General features: G+C 48.7%; 2 protein-coding genes across 2 annotated transcripts in view; one reads left to right on the forward strand and one right to left on the reverse strand.

Moving 5' to 3' along the window:
* The window catches only part of Rab10 (RAS oncogene family member Rab10), a 146,121-nt gene that overhangs the window by 107,557 nt on the left and 23,753 nt on the right, over nt 1–14,811 (reverse strand). The window lies entirely within an intron of this gene.
* Nucleotides 1–14,811, forward strand: part of LOC139752595 (red pigment-concentrating hormone-like) — a 38,320-nt gene that overhangs the window by 8,430 nt on the left and 15,079 nt on the right. The window lies entirely within an intron of this gene.

Raw genomic sequence — 14,811 nt, forward strand, 5'->3', positions numbered from 1 at the left:
GCACAACCATCAGGCGCCAAAGTAACACGACTTTCCAAAATAACCGCGAAATCTGTGACCACAACCCCATACTCGTGCCGAAAAAGTATAACTACTTTCCGAAAAATCCGCAAAATCTACGACAACCACACCTTTTACGTACCAAAGTAATCCTGCTTTCTAAGAAAAAGTAAACCCCTGACTTTGCGACCGCATTCGTCTTTGAGGCACCAAAGTAACTTTCAAAAAGATATCCGTAAAAATCTTTGACCACACCTGCGCCTCTTCTGGTACCAAACTAAAACTACTTTCCAAAAACTCCGCAGAAACTGGGCCCGCACACACACACACACACACACACACACACAGACTTTCCAGGTAGCGAAGTATATGAAAGAGCCAGAGCCTGGAAGGCTGTGAACACACCCACCTTCTCCATAACTCTGGAGCCTCTCACACCGTAAACGGGCGTTCGTCACCTCATATTGGCCCCTTCTCACAGGGGCGTCCGTTGTCCTCCGCTCTTACCTCCAGCAATACCAACACCCAAATGCTTTTAGATGTTCCTCCTCTTTTTTTTTCCCCCCTTTTTCCATAAACTTCACTGTAAACGAAGCTAATGTTGAGTTCATCTGGGAACAACGCTGCGTTCGTGAGATCATGAAGCTTCATTCACGAACGCTGGTTGATGCTGCATTCATGAGGCCTGAAGCTTCATTCGCGAATGCTGGTGACGCTGCATTTATGAGGCCTGAAGCTTCATTCGCGAATGCTGGTGGCGCTGCATTCATGAGGCCTGAAGCTTCATTCGCGGATGCTGGTGACGCCTGCATTCATGAGGCCTGAAGCTTCATTCGCGGATGCTGGTGACGCCGCATTTATGAAAACTGACATATCTGCGTCATGAGGACTAATACAGTCATTCATCAGTGGTGATGCTGCATTCATGAACACTTGTTTCAATCGCCGGTGCTAACGATGTGTTGATGAAAACAAATACCTTATTTACCAGTGTGGACACTGCATTCATGGAAACTACCATTTCATTCACCAATGGTGACATTGTATTCACGTGAACTAGTACTTCATTCACCAGTGGTGATAGTGAATTCGTGACGACTACCATTTCGTTCAGTAGCGGGTACGTGAATTCATGAAGGTAATGTGACAGTATTCGAGGAAATTCACTCTGACTTCACTATAGAAATTTAAACTGCATTCACAAGGACTCCAGCTAAATTCATTGCTAATACCGACGCATTCGTTAAGATTAAGAATACATTATATGAATTAAAACTGCATTCACAAGGACTCCAGCTAAATTCATCGCTAATAACGACGCATTCATTAAGATTAAGAATACATTATATGAATTAAAACTGCCTCTCTCAGAAGTACAGCATTCCTCAAAACTAATGCTACATCCACATTCATCGGACAAACTAAACTAGATTCCCCCAAAACTATCGCTGAATGCGCCGGGAAAGCAAGCACTAATACAGCATTCATCAGAACTTAAACCCCCTCTTAGCCTACCTTAAAGAAAAGAAAAGAATGAAAAAACTCACCAACGCACTAATACTGCATTCATCAGAACTTAAACCCCCTCTTAGCCTACCTTAAAGAAAAGAATGAAAAAAAAAACTCACCAACAAACTTCCTTCAAACTTGTAAGAAACACTGGGAAGCTACTTTTCCCTTCCTTCAGACTATCCAGAAGATGAACCATACTTTAACCCCCTTCCTCTGAGTTGAAAACAGCCACTAAGCCATACTCTAGTCCTCTCGTACCGCCGTGCTGAAAGGGTGGTACCGCCATGCTTGAGAGTCGTACCGTCATGCTCAAAGGTCGTTCCGTCATGATCAAGGGGTCGTACCGGTGTGCTCAAAGGGTGGTTCATCCTTAGATGCAAAGGTAGAATAATCAGGAGCTTGTTGCTTGCGTGCCCCATCACTAGCTCGACCAGGCAATACTCAGCAAACGACAGCGTCATATGATTACTGTGTGGGTGTTGGCAACTCAAGGGTGGGCCGTTTTGATAACTATTTCTTTCCCTACACCTCAAAGCTTTGGAACTCTCTCCCCTCTCATGTCTTTCGCAATACTTATGACCTGGCACTTTTTAAGAGACAGGTATTTCACACCCTCCAAAATTCGTAAGTACTTTTCCGTGTGCATCACTTTTCCCTTTCATTAACATTTTAACTTTCTTTCCGTGAGTGAAGCTTCCAACATAAAAATTATGTAAAACAAAATATTTTTTAGATTTAGAGGTATCTTTATAGAATCAAAGAAGTGGATTAATAGTTCATGCTGAGTTATATGAAGCCACAAATGCAGACAATGTATACAAAAGTTTAAAGAAGTTATAAGATACCAGAGAAAGCTCAAGAAATGGAGCTGGGAACTGTACAACTAGATAACTACAAATAAGTCATTACACACACCCGAACGTATACAGAGAACCGACCTGACAACTCTTTAATTGATCGCTGGCCTGTAATGATTATATCCTTGTGTTGACCTACACCACAGGGGGTGACAACATCATGGCTGGAAAATGTGATAGAGGAGGATGAGCCCCTCCCGCATGACCGTGATTAACAAGATGGATTAGGCAATTAAGCGTTGCGGGCAGGGCTCCGGACACGGATGGCCAGCGGGGTAATGTTGTTGTGGGGGGGGATGGAAGGGGTCGGGGCGTCCTCGACTGCTGGTGGTAAGGCGAGGCAAGTGGCTGACAATGCCAGTGCACAAGTGTCCACATCTTACATCAACATTATCACCCAACCAACCCCATCCATCTCTTCGTACATCGAGCAACAACGGTTGCATCACGGCCCCCTTACATCGACGTCACATCCCTCGTAACGAAGCAACATAATAGTCATCACCATAATCCCCTGTATCCTCAAACCAGACGAAAACGAGGAACACTTGGACATCCACTACAACACGGTAGGGTCAAACACGAGCAACACATGGAGAACATTATGGTAACGCCAGCTCAAAACAGTATCGACAGATTCCTCCAACACAAAAGCTTTCTGTCGTTCAGTAGAGTAACAGATGCTGAGGTGATATCTCCTCTGTACATCCTCTCACATACTCAAGTGCAAAGGCACTCCATCAGTTTACCGAGCTTTCACGGGCGTCCCACGGAGGGCAGTCCATCTTCCAGAGGCAGGGAGCAACAGACTACTTGATTAAGTCTTGTAACATGCTACATATCTCGCCTGGGCATTATTCACATGACTCGAAGATGTGTGGCGTGCGGAGTGGCTCTCCGGCCTCCCTCGCATGGTCAAGATGTATATATATATATATATATATATATATATATACATGCACTTGAGGAAGCCACTCTGTCTATAGGAGGATGAATAGTATTCACGTGCCAACAGAGATCACTTCCTGCGATATATCACTTCAGTATCTTTACAGAATACACCTGCGTGGTGTAGTGGTTAGTCACTGACCAAGATTCCCGCACGGGTCCGATCCGGGGTTCGAGTCCCGGGCGTGGCAGTCGGCCCACAGCCAACCAAGATGTTCATCTTCTCATCGGGGATGGTTGGCAAATGTGTATCTGGCTTAGGCTAAGGTGTGTATCTGTAAACATACATGATCAAAGTGATGGCCGTATACAAGGTCAAGTGACGTTGCAACACGAGTGTAAAGCCGTAATACACAAACAGTAATCAAAGATAATCCCATTGGTCATCTCTATTCGATATCAAGCCTTTCATCACAGGAATGATGACAACATACTCCCTGAAAGTGCACACCAGTATTGTATGATAGTGGTATCTATCAATACAACTGGGGATTAGGGAGAAAGAGTACTTCCCAGGTATTCCCTGCGTATCATAAAAGACGACTAAAATGGGAGGGAGCGGGGGGGGGCTGGAAATCCTCCCCTCCAGTTTTTATCTTTTCCAAAAGAAGGAATAGTGAAGGGGGCCAAGTGAGGACATTTCCTCTTAGGCTCAGTCCTCTGCTATCAACGCTAATACTGCTGTATGTGACGACGTTTCATTCCTGTAATATGATTCTGCCGTCACACTAACGAATGATGCAATTACAAAGGAAACAGTAAGACAAGAAGGCAATAGAGGCGGGACTTTTCCAGTGAACTGCACTGCATGGCATCATTTTAACAAAGGCAATTGCCAGTACGTTCGTACGTGCCACCCACACATCATCGCTTCTCTCTCTCTCTCTCTCTCTCTCTCTCTCTCTCTCTCTCTCTCTCTCTCTCTCTCTCTCTCTCTCTACCTGCGTATAGTGTAGAGGTCCTAGTACCTGCCACTCCGTTATGTTTATAACCTTCCTTTGTGAAGTGGTTGGCGCTGCGACCCACAAACCTCACGGGCTCGAAGGGGTTCGAGTCCCGAAGAGGGTGGGCAGCAGCAGGCCCACAGCCAACCGTTCATCATCAGCTGTTCATCCCCTTTGAGAGTTAGTCAGTTGTTGGATACTTGGTGTGAACTGGCGTGTGTGTGTGAGAGAGAGAGAGAGAGAGAGAGAGAGAGAGAGAGAGAGAGAGAGAGAGAGAGAGATGCGGTACATGGATAAGGCACTAGGCAATTCGAGTGAAACTCTCTCCCTGTAACACACCCACACACCCACACTACACCTTACATCTTAACGCCGTCAGCACAAACATATCACGACCATTTTTCTCCATTTTTACCCTCATTTTGTGGGCTATTTACGTATTAGTTTTCTCTGGTGCCTCCACATGCCTTTGATCTTTATTCAAAGGTTCTTGTCCAATACATGTCCGGGACTCGTCAGTTTTACCCTGGGTTGCCAACACCAGAAAGGTCATCAGCAGGTTTCCCCTGTGTGTGTGTGTGTGTGTGTGTGTGTGTGTGTGTGTGTGTGTGTGTGTGTGTGTGAGAGAGAGCGAGGGAAAATTTGGAAAATGGCTGCTCTTTTCCGCCCTCGCGAAACGCTTTGGTTGTTCTATTTTTGAGGAACTTTGCTTTCCTGAGACAGAGCTTGAGATCTGCCACGACGATCTTGGAGTTAGGAAAAAAAAAACAAGTATATTAAAAAAGTTTGAATAAAAAAAAAAAGTGCCAAGGTACTTTGAAGTTCGGAAAAAAGGTCAAAGTTAGTCGAGAGAGAGAGAGAGAGAGAGAGAGAGAGAGAGAGAGAGAGAGAGAGAGAGAGAGAGAGAGAGAGAGAGAGAGAGGGGGGGCACCTCGGCTCCCAACTTTGAAAAGCGACCCCAAGTCAGCCTAACATAGGAAAAAAAAAGAAAAGGCCAGCGATTGAGGGATCATTACGCTGCCATTGTTCAACAGTGCTATTGTTAAACTCTGCCGTCGTTAAGTACTGCTGTCTTTAAGCACCTCTATCGTTTAACACTGCCATCGTTAAACACCAGTATCGTTAAATACTGGTATCGCTAAAAACTGCTATCGTTCAAAACTACTATCAAGAAACACTGTTGACACTAAACATTTCTCTCGTGGAATACTGCTACCTCTAAACAGAATCATCGTTTAAGCATGATGCATTCATTTATATATATCCGTAACTGAGGTAATAGTTCATTTATATATGTCCGTAACTGAGGTAATAGTTCATTTATATATATCCATAACTGAGGTAATAGTTCATTTATATATGTCCGTAACTGAGGTAATAGTTCGGTGCAGAGCCAAGCTTTCATTCCTCCTATGACACAGACGGCGTAGCGGATCCCGCTATCCCTTGCTCGAGATTGCGCCACCATCGGCACATCCCCCATCCAACGTCTTGGACGTGCTAACACCAGCGTATCCCGCTGTGTTGACGAGAATTACCCCACACAGCATTTACCGAATCTCTCCAAAATCTCCAGGTATATTTCCCGCGTCTTACCTAGGCACAGAAAATCTCCCTGGACAACACAAGTCCACTGCAATTCTCGATGACACACTACCTACAATTCGCATCAGTGTGAGAAAGACGGGTACCATCCGTTCAGCATTCTATACACACAGTTTTTCCCCTCCCTCTTTGTACACATATTGTCAGCAGCATAGCTCCGCTGTAGCCTAGCTGTGAAATGCCATAACACAGTCACACGCGAGCCATCTTACAGGCATAGGCGACAGAGAAGCTTTACGAAGCATTTAAAAACCTGCTTCACGAACCTCCCACAGACTAAATTGACAAAGCTGTTTGGCGAACTTACGTGGCGAACATATGAGAAAAAGAATAAGAGTTGTTTGGCATAATGACTGACCAAGCCTACTCCAGAGACCCGACTTGACAAGCCGTCACACAAACATACTCGACGGATCTACATAAGGAAAACTGACAAACCCATTGAGGACTCCTGTTTGACGGGAGTCGTCGACCAGCTTCCCCGCTGCACTGGTCCTCATCATCACTTACCAACACCACCGCTTGGAGGAGAAGGAGTGGGGGGTGGGGAATAGAAGCCGTAAGGATGGGTATCCTTGAATTCAAAGCCTAAAAGAATGATCCACTCGAGTCTATAGACTTCGACAAGTGGATTAATCTGGTGAGCAGCTGAGTAAGGCCTTTAAACCCAAGTTAGACGAGGGAAGGAGGCCGTGGTAAAATCTCACTGTGTCTGGCAAATAGTATTATCACCTTATAGAATACGCCCCTACCCACCCACCACTCCTGGGGGGAGAAGACTTTGTCGCTTCGTCTACAAAAAGGACGATGATACCATAAGCCTGAAATACTAGGAATGGGGTCCTGTTAACCGTGTCTGGTACTACTCAACACAGCCAGGCTCAGAGCTACCAGTGATTGACGATTATGATCAGCTTTGAACACGACGAAAACGATTCCCTCGCACGTTCCTTTTACAGAACGGTACGGCCCTTGAACGCAACGGCACGGTCCTTGAGCACGATACTTAAAACACAACAGTATGGCCCTTGAAGACAACGTACGGCCCTTGAACACAACGGTACGTCCCTTGAGCACAATACTTAAACACAACAGTATGGCCCTTGAAGACAACGGAACGGCCCTTGAACACAACGGTGCGTCCCTTGAGCACAATACTTAAACACAACAGTATGGCCCTTATAGACAACGGTACGGCCCTTGAACACAACGGTGCGTCCCTTCAGCACAATACTTAAACACAACAGTATGTCCCTTGAGCACAACAGCACGGCCCTTGAGCACGATAATACCGATCCTAGAGTAGGAACATTGAGTACGTCAGTTTCGACCCTTATGCACAAAGGCACGACCCCTCCGCATGACAGTACGACCCTGGACCAAATGATTCGACTCTTAAGCACCTTTGAATGTCAGGCCAGAGGCCAGACCATCATACCCACGGGTCGTGAGGTCGTGCTTAAGGGGTCAGCCGGCTCCGTTACGCCCGAGAACTCCCACCTAAAGAACATCTATCCATCAAGTAAGGTAAACACACAAGCAAAAAAAGAAAAAAAAAAAAAAAAGCGGTCAGATGACAACCTTTTACTAACAAATTCCTTTAATTTCAACAGAATTATTAAAGCTGGCGATCCATATAAACAGCATACAACAACGGAGGTGATTTTTTTAATCATCATTTCCCACTTGCTACCAGTTCAAAAACTAGGCTGTATATATATATATATATATATATATATATATATATATATATATATATATATATATATATATATATATATATATATATATATATATCTGGCGCAGATGTGGTCTTATTTTTAGAGACGTAATGGCCAGCATCCCAAGCAGGGCGGTGGTGGTAATTGTGGACTCCAACACTAGGTGAGGCTTGGGTGAGGCGCTGATCTGGCAGCCCAAGTGAACGAGAAATGGGTCAGAGACGCCTCTCCTGGGAGGACCTGACTGGAAGAAGTTCACGCTAAAGATGATGGAAGAAGAAGACGGAGGAGATGAGGAAAAAAGAAAAAAAATAATGTAGCTGGCCGCCTAAGGGTGGTGAAATCCTCTTATTTTCATAAATCTTAAGCAGGTCTTTGTGGGGTAAATGAAGCGCGTGTACAGAAAGGGTATAATCTCCCAACACCATAAGCCAAGCATCAGCTGACTTGCTTGCCTTCCCTCCCAGCCACGCCTCTCACCCCACCCACCACCTATCCTCCTCCTCCTCCTCTCGCCGCCGGCCTCCTGTTTCTCCGGATGTAAACACACCTTCCCTCCACAGAGGACATTCCCTCCTCCCGTACAACTTAACAACGCTCAGCTGACCCCGACAGATGCCTCGAGACGCGAGGGGAGGAAAACAGACCAACGGGTATGAAATATCCTCCCTGGACGAAAATGCGAGAGTAAAGCCTCTTTGGACGGCACTCCAACAGGATTTCCTAAGCGACTGGAATACTTGATCAGAGTGGCTGGCGAAGTTTTCTCTCGCGCGCGCGGCCCGCTCACCTCGACACCCCGCTGTGGGGGGTAACTTGTGTGCTCTTCTTGACCATGAGCCGTCCGCTGTACCCAGGTATCTGACTCTAATTCGGTTGTTCAGAGTATGTGTGTGTGTGTGTGGGGGGGGGGGGGTTATATCTAAATATGTCTAACGTAAAAGCGAAATACATTTAATGGAAACAAAATACGGCAAATCCTAAAAGAAAAAAATAAGCGGTCAAATTATCCCGAGACAATGTTACTAGGGAGAGAGAGAGAGAGAGAGAGAGAGAGAGAGAGAGAGAGAGAGAGAGAGAGAGAGAGAGAGAGAGAGAGAGAGAGAGAGAGAGAGAGAGAAGAGTTACTGGCGACAGCAAATCAGAAATCAGTTCATGCACGGTCTCTACAGCAGCGTATCATCAAGAACCAGTATTTCCAGGTCACGCTGATAACAAATACAGCATATGGTGGCTGGGTCTGTTCTTACGTGATCCTCTCGTCATATGGGCACCGTGATTACAGTCATTAATGTCTTTTTCTTTACGTCTTTCTTAATACTAAACAAACGCTTGCTGAACTGATTTACGGGTTTGCTCTAGCGATTTAAGGGACGGCTTATCTTACCGAAGAGTTCCCGTCACAGACTGTCGGGGTCTTTGACTGAAGGGCTGCTCAAGCGAGTTGAAGAACTGGAGTCAACACTAAACCCCATGCGGCAGTACCTCTGGCATAGTGGATGACTCCCGCCTGGCTACTTGTGAAGGTCGCCTGCAGATGAGGAGGTGCGACGCCCGCTGGCCGATGAAGGGACTCACTCGGGCTTGTGCTTGGGTGTTGCCTCTACATCAACTGTTGGTTTACACTGTCAACACCGCCATGTTTGTCCTCTCCCGCACCATCCTGTCCTGGTCAGTTGGGTGACGTATTCTGCTCCCGTCTTGCCGGTATACATCGTCGTTTCTCTGTACCAACCTCCATGAACAGCTGCTGATTGGGTGCTGTTCTCGTCTTCATCCAGCAGCTACGACGCACCGGCTACCCCATGGGAACTCCACGGAGAAGGCAAGGCTCCTTGTCGTATACATTAGAATAGACAAAACACCTTCGAAGTGTTGTCTGCCGATCTCATAGAGGTATTGTAAGCCAGGCTCTTTGGTTCTTATTGGCATAAGTGATCGAGACGGATTATTATTCAAGCAGTCGAAATCCTGATCCCTGTCTTACAGGTATCGTAAATTCCTCACTTCGGCTTAGGTGAGGTGAATAGGAATCCTCCCATCCCTTCACCTCATCATGCATGGTCAACAGTGTGGACAGGCCTCTTGCAGTGTGTCCAGTGTCCTACACCTAGAACCTTCATCACTGCTCGCCACTTTCATCACTGGTGCATCACTGTTATCATTCGCGTCATCAGGCGCTGCCTCACCACTCGTGCCTCACAGTCATCACTGGCGCATCTCTGTCATCAGCTGTGCCGCATTCATCAGTGACGCACCGCAGGAACCATTCTTGAAAGGTTATAAGACGAAATCCAGCGTTGACCAAGTGGCAAACTCAGGAAGTGATGGGGCTTCCTCAACACCAGGAGAACTAAGACCCCAGAAGCTAGGTAGGTACCGATCATATTCCAAAGTGGTTGGAACCTCAAGATCTTAGTACCTGACCCATGAGTTACAGTGAAATAAACAAAAATGACAGACAATACAAGTGAGTTGTCTGCAAAGTCCTAGTTCTTAAGAGTGGAATATCAAAGTGATTTTTATGAGCGATATTTTCGGGTGAGCAGGTGCGGGCTTGAGCGGCCATGGCCGGGGTAATGTTAAGACGGCGTAGCCTTACGCCCGGCCGGAGTCTGGCCGCTACCTCCGTCTTGGTAGGCATACATGAGGCCTCGCTTGACGGAGCACCGCCATTCCCGGGCAATCATTCCCAGGAATATTTCAAGATATGGCCTCGAACGGTTTGGGGGGGAGGAGTGAGTGATCCCACCCCTGAGACCACATGAGCGATTGTGAGGATTGTAGAGACAGTAGCCTGTCCAGAGGGCCGGCCCAGCTACACCTGCTGGTGCTTTAGCCCTCGCCTCAAGCCTCCTCATCTGTCAATGTCCAAGAGAGAGGTCTAACGCCTCACATCGTCGTCAAGAGGGAGGGACGAGCCCGGTTCGCTTCATAAACACCGACCAGAAGGTGTTTCAGTATAAATCCTGATTCGATGCTTTTCACTCGACTCAACATACGTCAAGAGACTAATGGAAAACCGTAACTTCAATACGAAAAGAAATGACTTGAAAGCTAAGAGACCTTACTGAATATGTGAGCGATTTAAAGCCATGACGAATTAAGGATTTCTTCCAGTGCTCCAGATCCGACTCGTGCAACATCAACATTGTGCATACGTGGACGCGGAACCTAACTTACGGTGGACAGGTGTTTCATCAATAGGTACGTGTGTGTGGAGGTATTCAGAACCAACACTCGCAACATGCACCACGCACGGTCAATGGCACCAAGAGGGGACGACAATGTAACGATCAAATCTTTGGAACGAAGGGAAGTCAAAGGACAAGTCTGCACTGTCAGAGAGAGAGAGAGAGAGAGAGAGAGAGAGAGAGAGAGAGAGAGAGAGAGAGAGAGAGAGTAGCACACAGATGGAGGTCAAGGGGTTTTGGCTCTCCACCCACCCAGATGTAGAAAATGAGAGGCGACGAGAGTGGCAGCAGTGCCTTGAGCCGTCCCCACAACCAACGCTCCGTGTTGGTGGTGGTACTCCTCTCTCCAGGTTCTCGTCCACACTCGCTACACACGGCGGATGAACCGATCAAGACGTGGTCGTCCTCTAGGGGTCTCTTTATAGCATGATGATATTTCAGTTCGGGGAAGACATTGTAGAGAAAATCTGAAGACAATTATGACATCAAATTAAAGATCTGTTCGACTAGAGAGGCAGCGGGACGGACGTGATGTTCAGTGTCATGAGAAATGAACGTCATCCAGCCCTTACCTTAGGCTAAGGCCACCGTCCCCTGGGGAGGATGGCTGGCACCGCCTGTGACATCATCACCAAGTGTCTATGACGTGTAGTGGTGGTGGTGATGACGGCAGAAGAGCTGGTGGTGATGGGGGATGATGGGAGCACTGTTGGTGGTGATGGGGGATGATGGGAGCACTGTTGGTGGTGATGGGGGATGATGGAGGCACTGATCCCAGGGGGTCAACAAGGGATGGGTGATGTGTGTGTGTGTGTGTGTGTGTGTGTGTGTGTGTGTGTGTGTGTGTGTGTGTGTGTGTGTGTGTGTGTGTGTGTGGGAGGATGGTGGTAAGGCTTCTCCCCCCTTTATGGAGCCGGTAATTCCTTGTTAATTAACCAGTCCATCACGTCATTCCACGTCCCCCCCCCCCTAACCCTCCCTCACCACCACTGGTGCGGGGGGGGGGGGGGGGGGGGGGTTATCGGCAGGTGGGGTCTCGCTCAACCACAACACAACAATATATCCTTCACACACTAGACTGCAGGATGAAAATGTAGAAGAAAAAGATACGCGAAAAATTTCGTAATCACACTCTCAAAACAACGTACGGAGGATATGTCTGTTTATATGGCGGATATATCTATCTATATGTGTACGATGCACATGCGTATATACATGCGTATGTTTGGCTGCACTGGTACATGCGTGCGATGTACATGCGTATATACATACGTATGTTTGGCTGCACTGGTCTGTATGACTTTATGTGAGGGGGCGAGATAATGGTAATAACCCAGCCCCACACACACACACACACACACACACACATTGGTACACAGGACTGTTATCTTTATCTCCACGACCGGCCCGGGAAGTGATCATATCAGCAGCGGCGAAATTACACTGGCAGAGAAGCTCTGCTTACGAAGGAGGGCGCAAAATGTGTCGCCTGGCATCGAGAAAGGTCGTGACACCCCCGTCATGACCCTTGACCCCCCTGTCGTGACCAGCCTGACCTGACCTGACCTGGCTGTGGCGCCACCCCCGCCCTGCTCTCAACCCTTCCATATATCAAAGACACGAACGATTCGCTTTCGTACAACGTTCTTATGAGACAAGAATATATATGGGAAGGATTACAGAGAACGAGGCAGGAGCGTGGGAGGGATTACAGAGAACGAGGCAGGGGCGTGGGGGGGATTACAGGAAACGAGGCAGGAGCATGAGGGATTACAGAGAACGAGGAAGAAGCGTGGGAGGATATCAGAGAACGAGGCAGGAGCGTGGGGGGGATTACAATGAACGAGGCAGGAGCGTGGGAGGATTACAGACAACGAGGCAGGAGCGTGGGGGATTACAGAGAACGAGGCAGGAGCGTAGGGGGGATTACAGAGAACGAGGCAGGAGCGTGGGAGGATTACAGACAACGAGGCAGGAGCGTGGGGGATTACAGAGAACGAGGCAGGAGCGTGGGGGGGATTACAATGAACGAGGCAGGAGCGTGGGAGGATTACAGACAACGAGGCAGGAGCGTGGGGGGGATTACAGAGAACGAGGCAGGAGCGTGGGAGGATTACAGACAACGAGGCAGGAGCGTGGGGGATTACAGAGAACGAGGCAGGAGCGTGGGGGGGATTACAGAGAACGAGGCAGGAGCGTGGGAGGATTACAGACAACGAGGCAGGAGCGTGGGGGATTACAGAGAACGAGGCAGGAGCGTGGGGGGATTACAGAGAACGATGCAGGAGCGTGGGAGGATATCAGAGAACGAGGCAGGAGCGTGGGAGGGATTACAGAGAACGATGCAGGAGCGTGGGAGGATTACAGAGAACGATGCAGGAGCGTGGGAGGATATCAGAGAACGAGGCAGGAGCGTGGGGGATTACAGAGAACGAGGCAGGAGCGTGGGGGGGATTACAGAGAACGAGGCAGGAGCGTGGGAGGATTACAGACAACGAGGCAGGAGCGTGGGGGATTACAGAGAACGAGGCAGGAGCGTGGGGGGGATTACAGACAACGAGGCAGGAGCGTGGGAGGATTACAGACAACGAGGCAGGAGCGTGGGGGATTACAGAGAACGAGGCAGGAGCGTGGGGGGATTACAGAGAACGATGCAGGAGCGTGGGAGGATATCAGAGAACGAGGCAGGAGCGTGGGGGGGATTACAGAGAACGAGGCAGGAGCGTGGGAGGATATCAGAGAACAAGGCAGGAGCGTGGGGGGGATTACAGAGAACGAGGCAGGAGCGTGGGAGGATTACAGAGAACGAGGCAGGAGCGTGGGAGGATTACAGACAATGAGGCAGGAGCGTAGGAGGATTACAGAAAACGAAGCAGGAGCGTGGGGGATTACAGAGAACGAGGCAGGAGCGTGGGGGGGATTACAGAGAACGAGGCAGGAGCGTGGGAGGATATCAGAGAACGAGGCAGGAGCGTGGGGGGGATTACAGAGAACGAGGCAGGAGCGTGGGAGGATTACAGAGAACGAGGCAGGAGCGTGGGAGGATTACAGACAATGAGGCAGGAGCGTAGGAGGATTACAGAGAACGAGGCAGGAGCGTAAGAGGATTACAGGAAACGAGGCAGGAGCGTGGGGGATTACAGAGAACGAGGCAGGAGCGTGGGAGGATTACAGACAACGAGGCAGGAGCGTGGGGGGTGAACATTTTTCTCAGTTTCTGTCCTACGTTCAAATGCGGCGCTCCGTTTTCAGTTTCTGTCGTGCACTGGATCGTGTCGTTCCGTTTCCAGTTTCTGTCGTTCACTGGAACGCAACACTCCGTTCTAAGTTTCTGTCGCACACTGGAACGCAGCGTTCCAATTCTTGGTTCCTGTGGTTCGCTGGGATGGAGGGGCGGGGCATCCCATCTTCAATGTCTGTGGTGGAATAGGACAGAGAGAGAGAGAGAGAGAGAGAGAGAGAGAGAGAGAGAGAGAGAGAGAGAGAGAGAGAGAGAGAGAGAGAGAGATGTCATTCTGGGTCCCAGCGGTTCTGGAGGACGGCAGCGTCCCCCCGCGGGCCACCGCCATCCTTTCGTCCACATGTTGTCACACAGGAACACTAAGCCGGGATTTTCCTCAAAGTTTGCCCAGGAAAAAAATTGGGTGTTATTAACAAAGTTCATCACTGGCAACACTGCCGGACGCTTCCGCCGACCGCCCTCACTCACCCTCAACCAGACCCCACCCACCCTGGGCCACCCCCGCCCCTGGTACCAGGGTCGCCCTGGTCGGTTGGTATGGGAGGTACTGGGCAAGAAGGATGTGGCACTGGTATATCAGAGTGTGGTATTGGGCTACTAGGATGCGCAACTCGGCCCTTAAGATGTGGCACTGGGCTACTAGAACCAGAATGTGGTACCAGGCTACGAGGATGGAGTACTGGGCTACCAAGATGTGGCACTGGGCTACCAATATGTGGCACTGGGCTACTAAGATGTGGCACTGGCCTACTAAGATGTGGCACTGGCCAACCAAGATGTGGCACTGGC

Source organism: Panulirus ornatus, chromosome 13 (genome assembly GCF_036320965.1).
Source record: "Panulirus ornatus isolate Po-2019 chromosome 13, ASM3632096v1, whole genome shotgun sequence".
Lineage (NCBI taxonomy): Eukaryota > Metazoa > Arthropoda > Malacostraca > Decapoda > Palinuridae > Panulirus > Panulirus ornatus.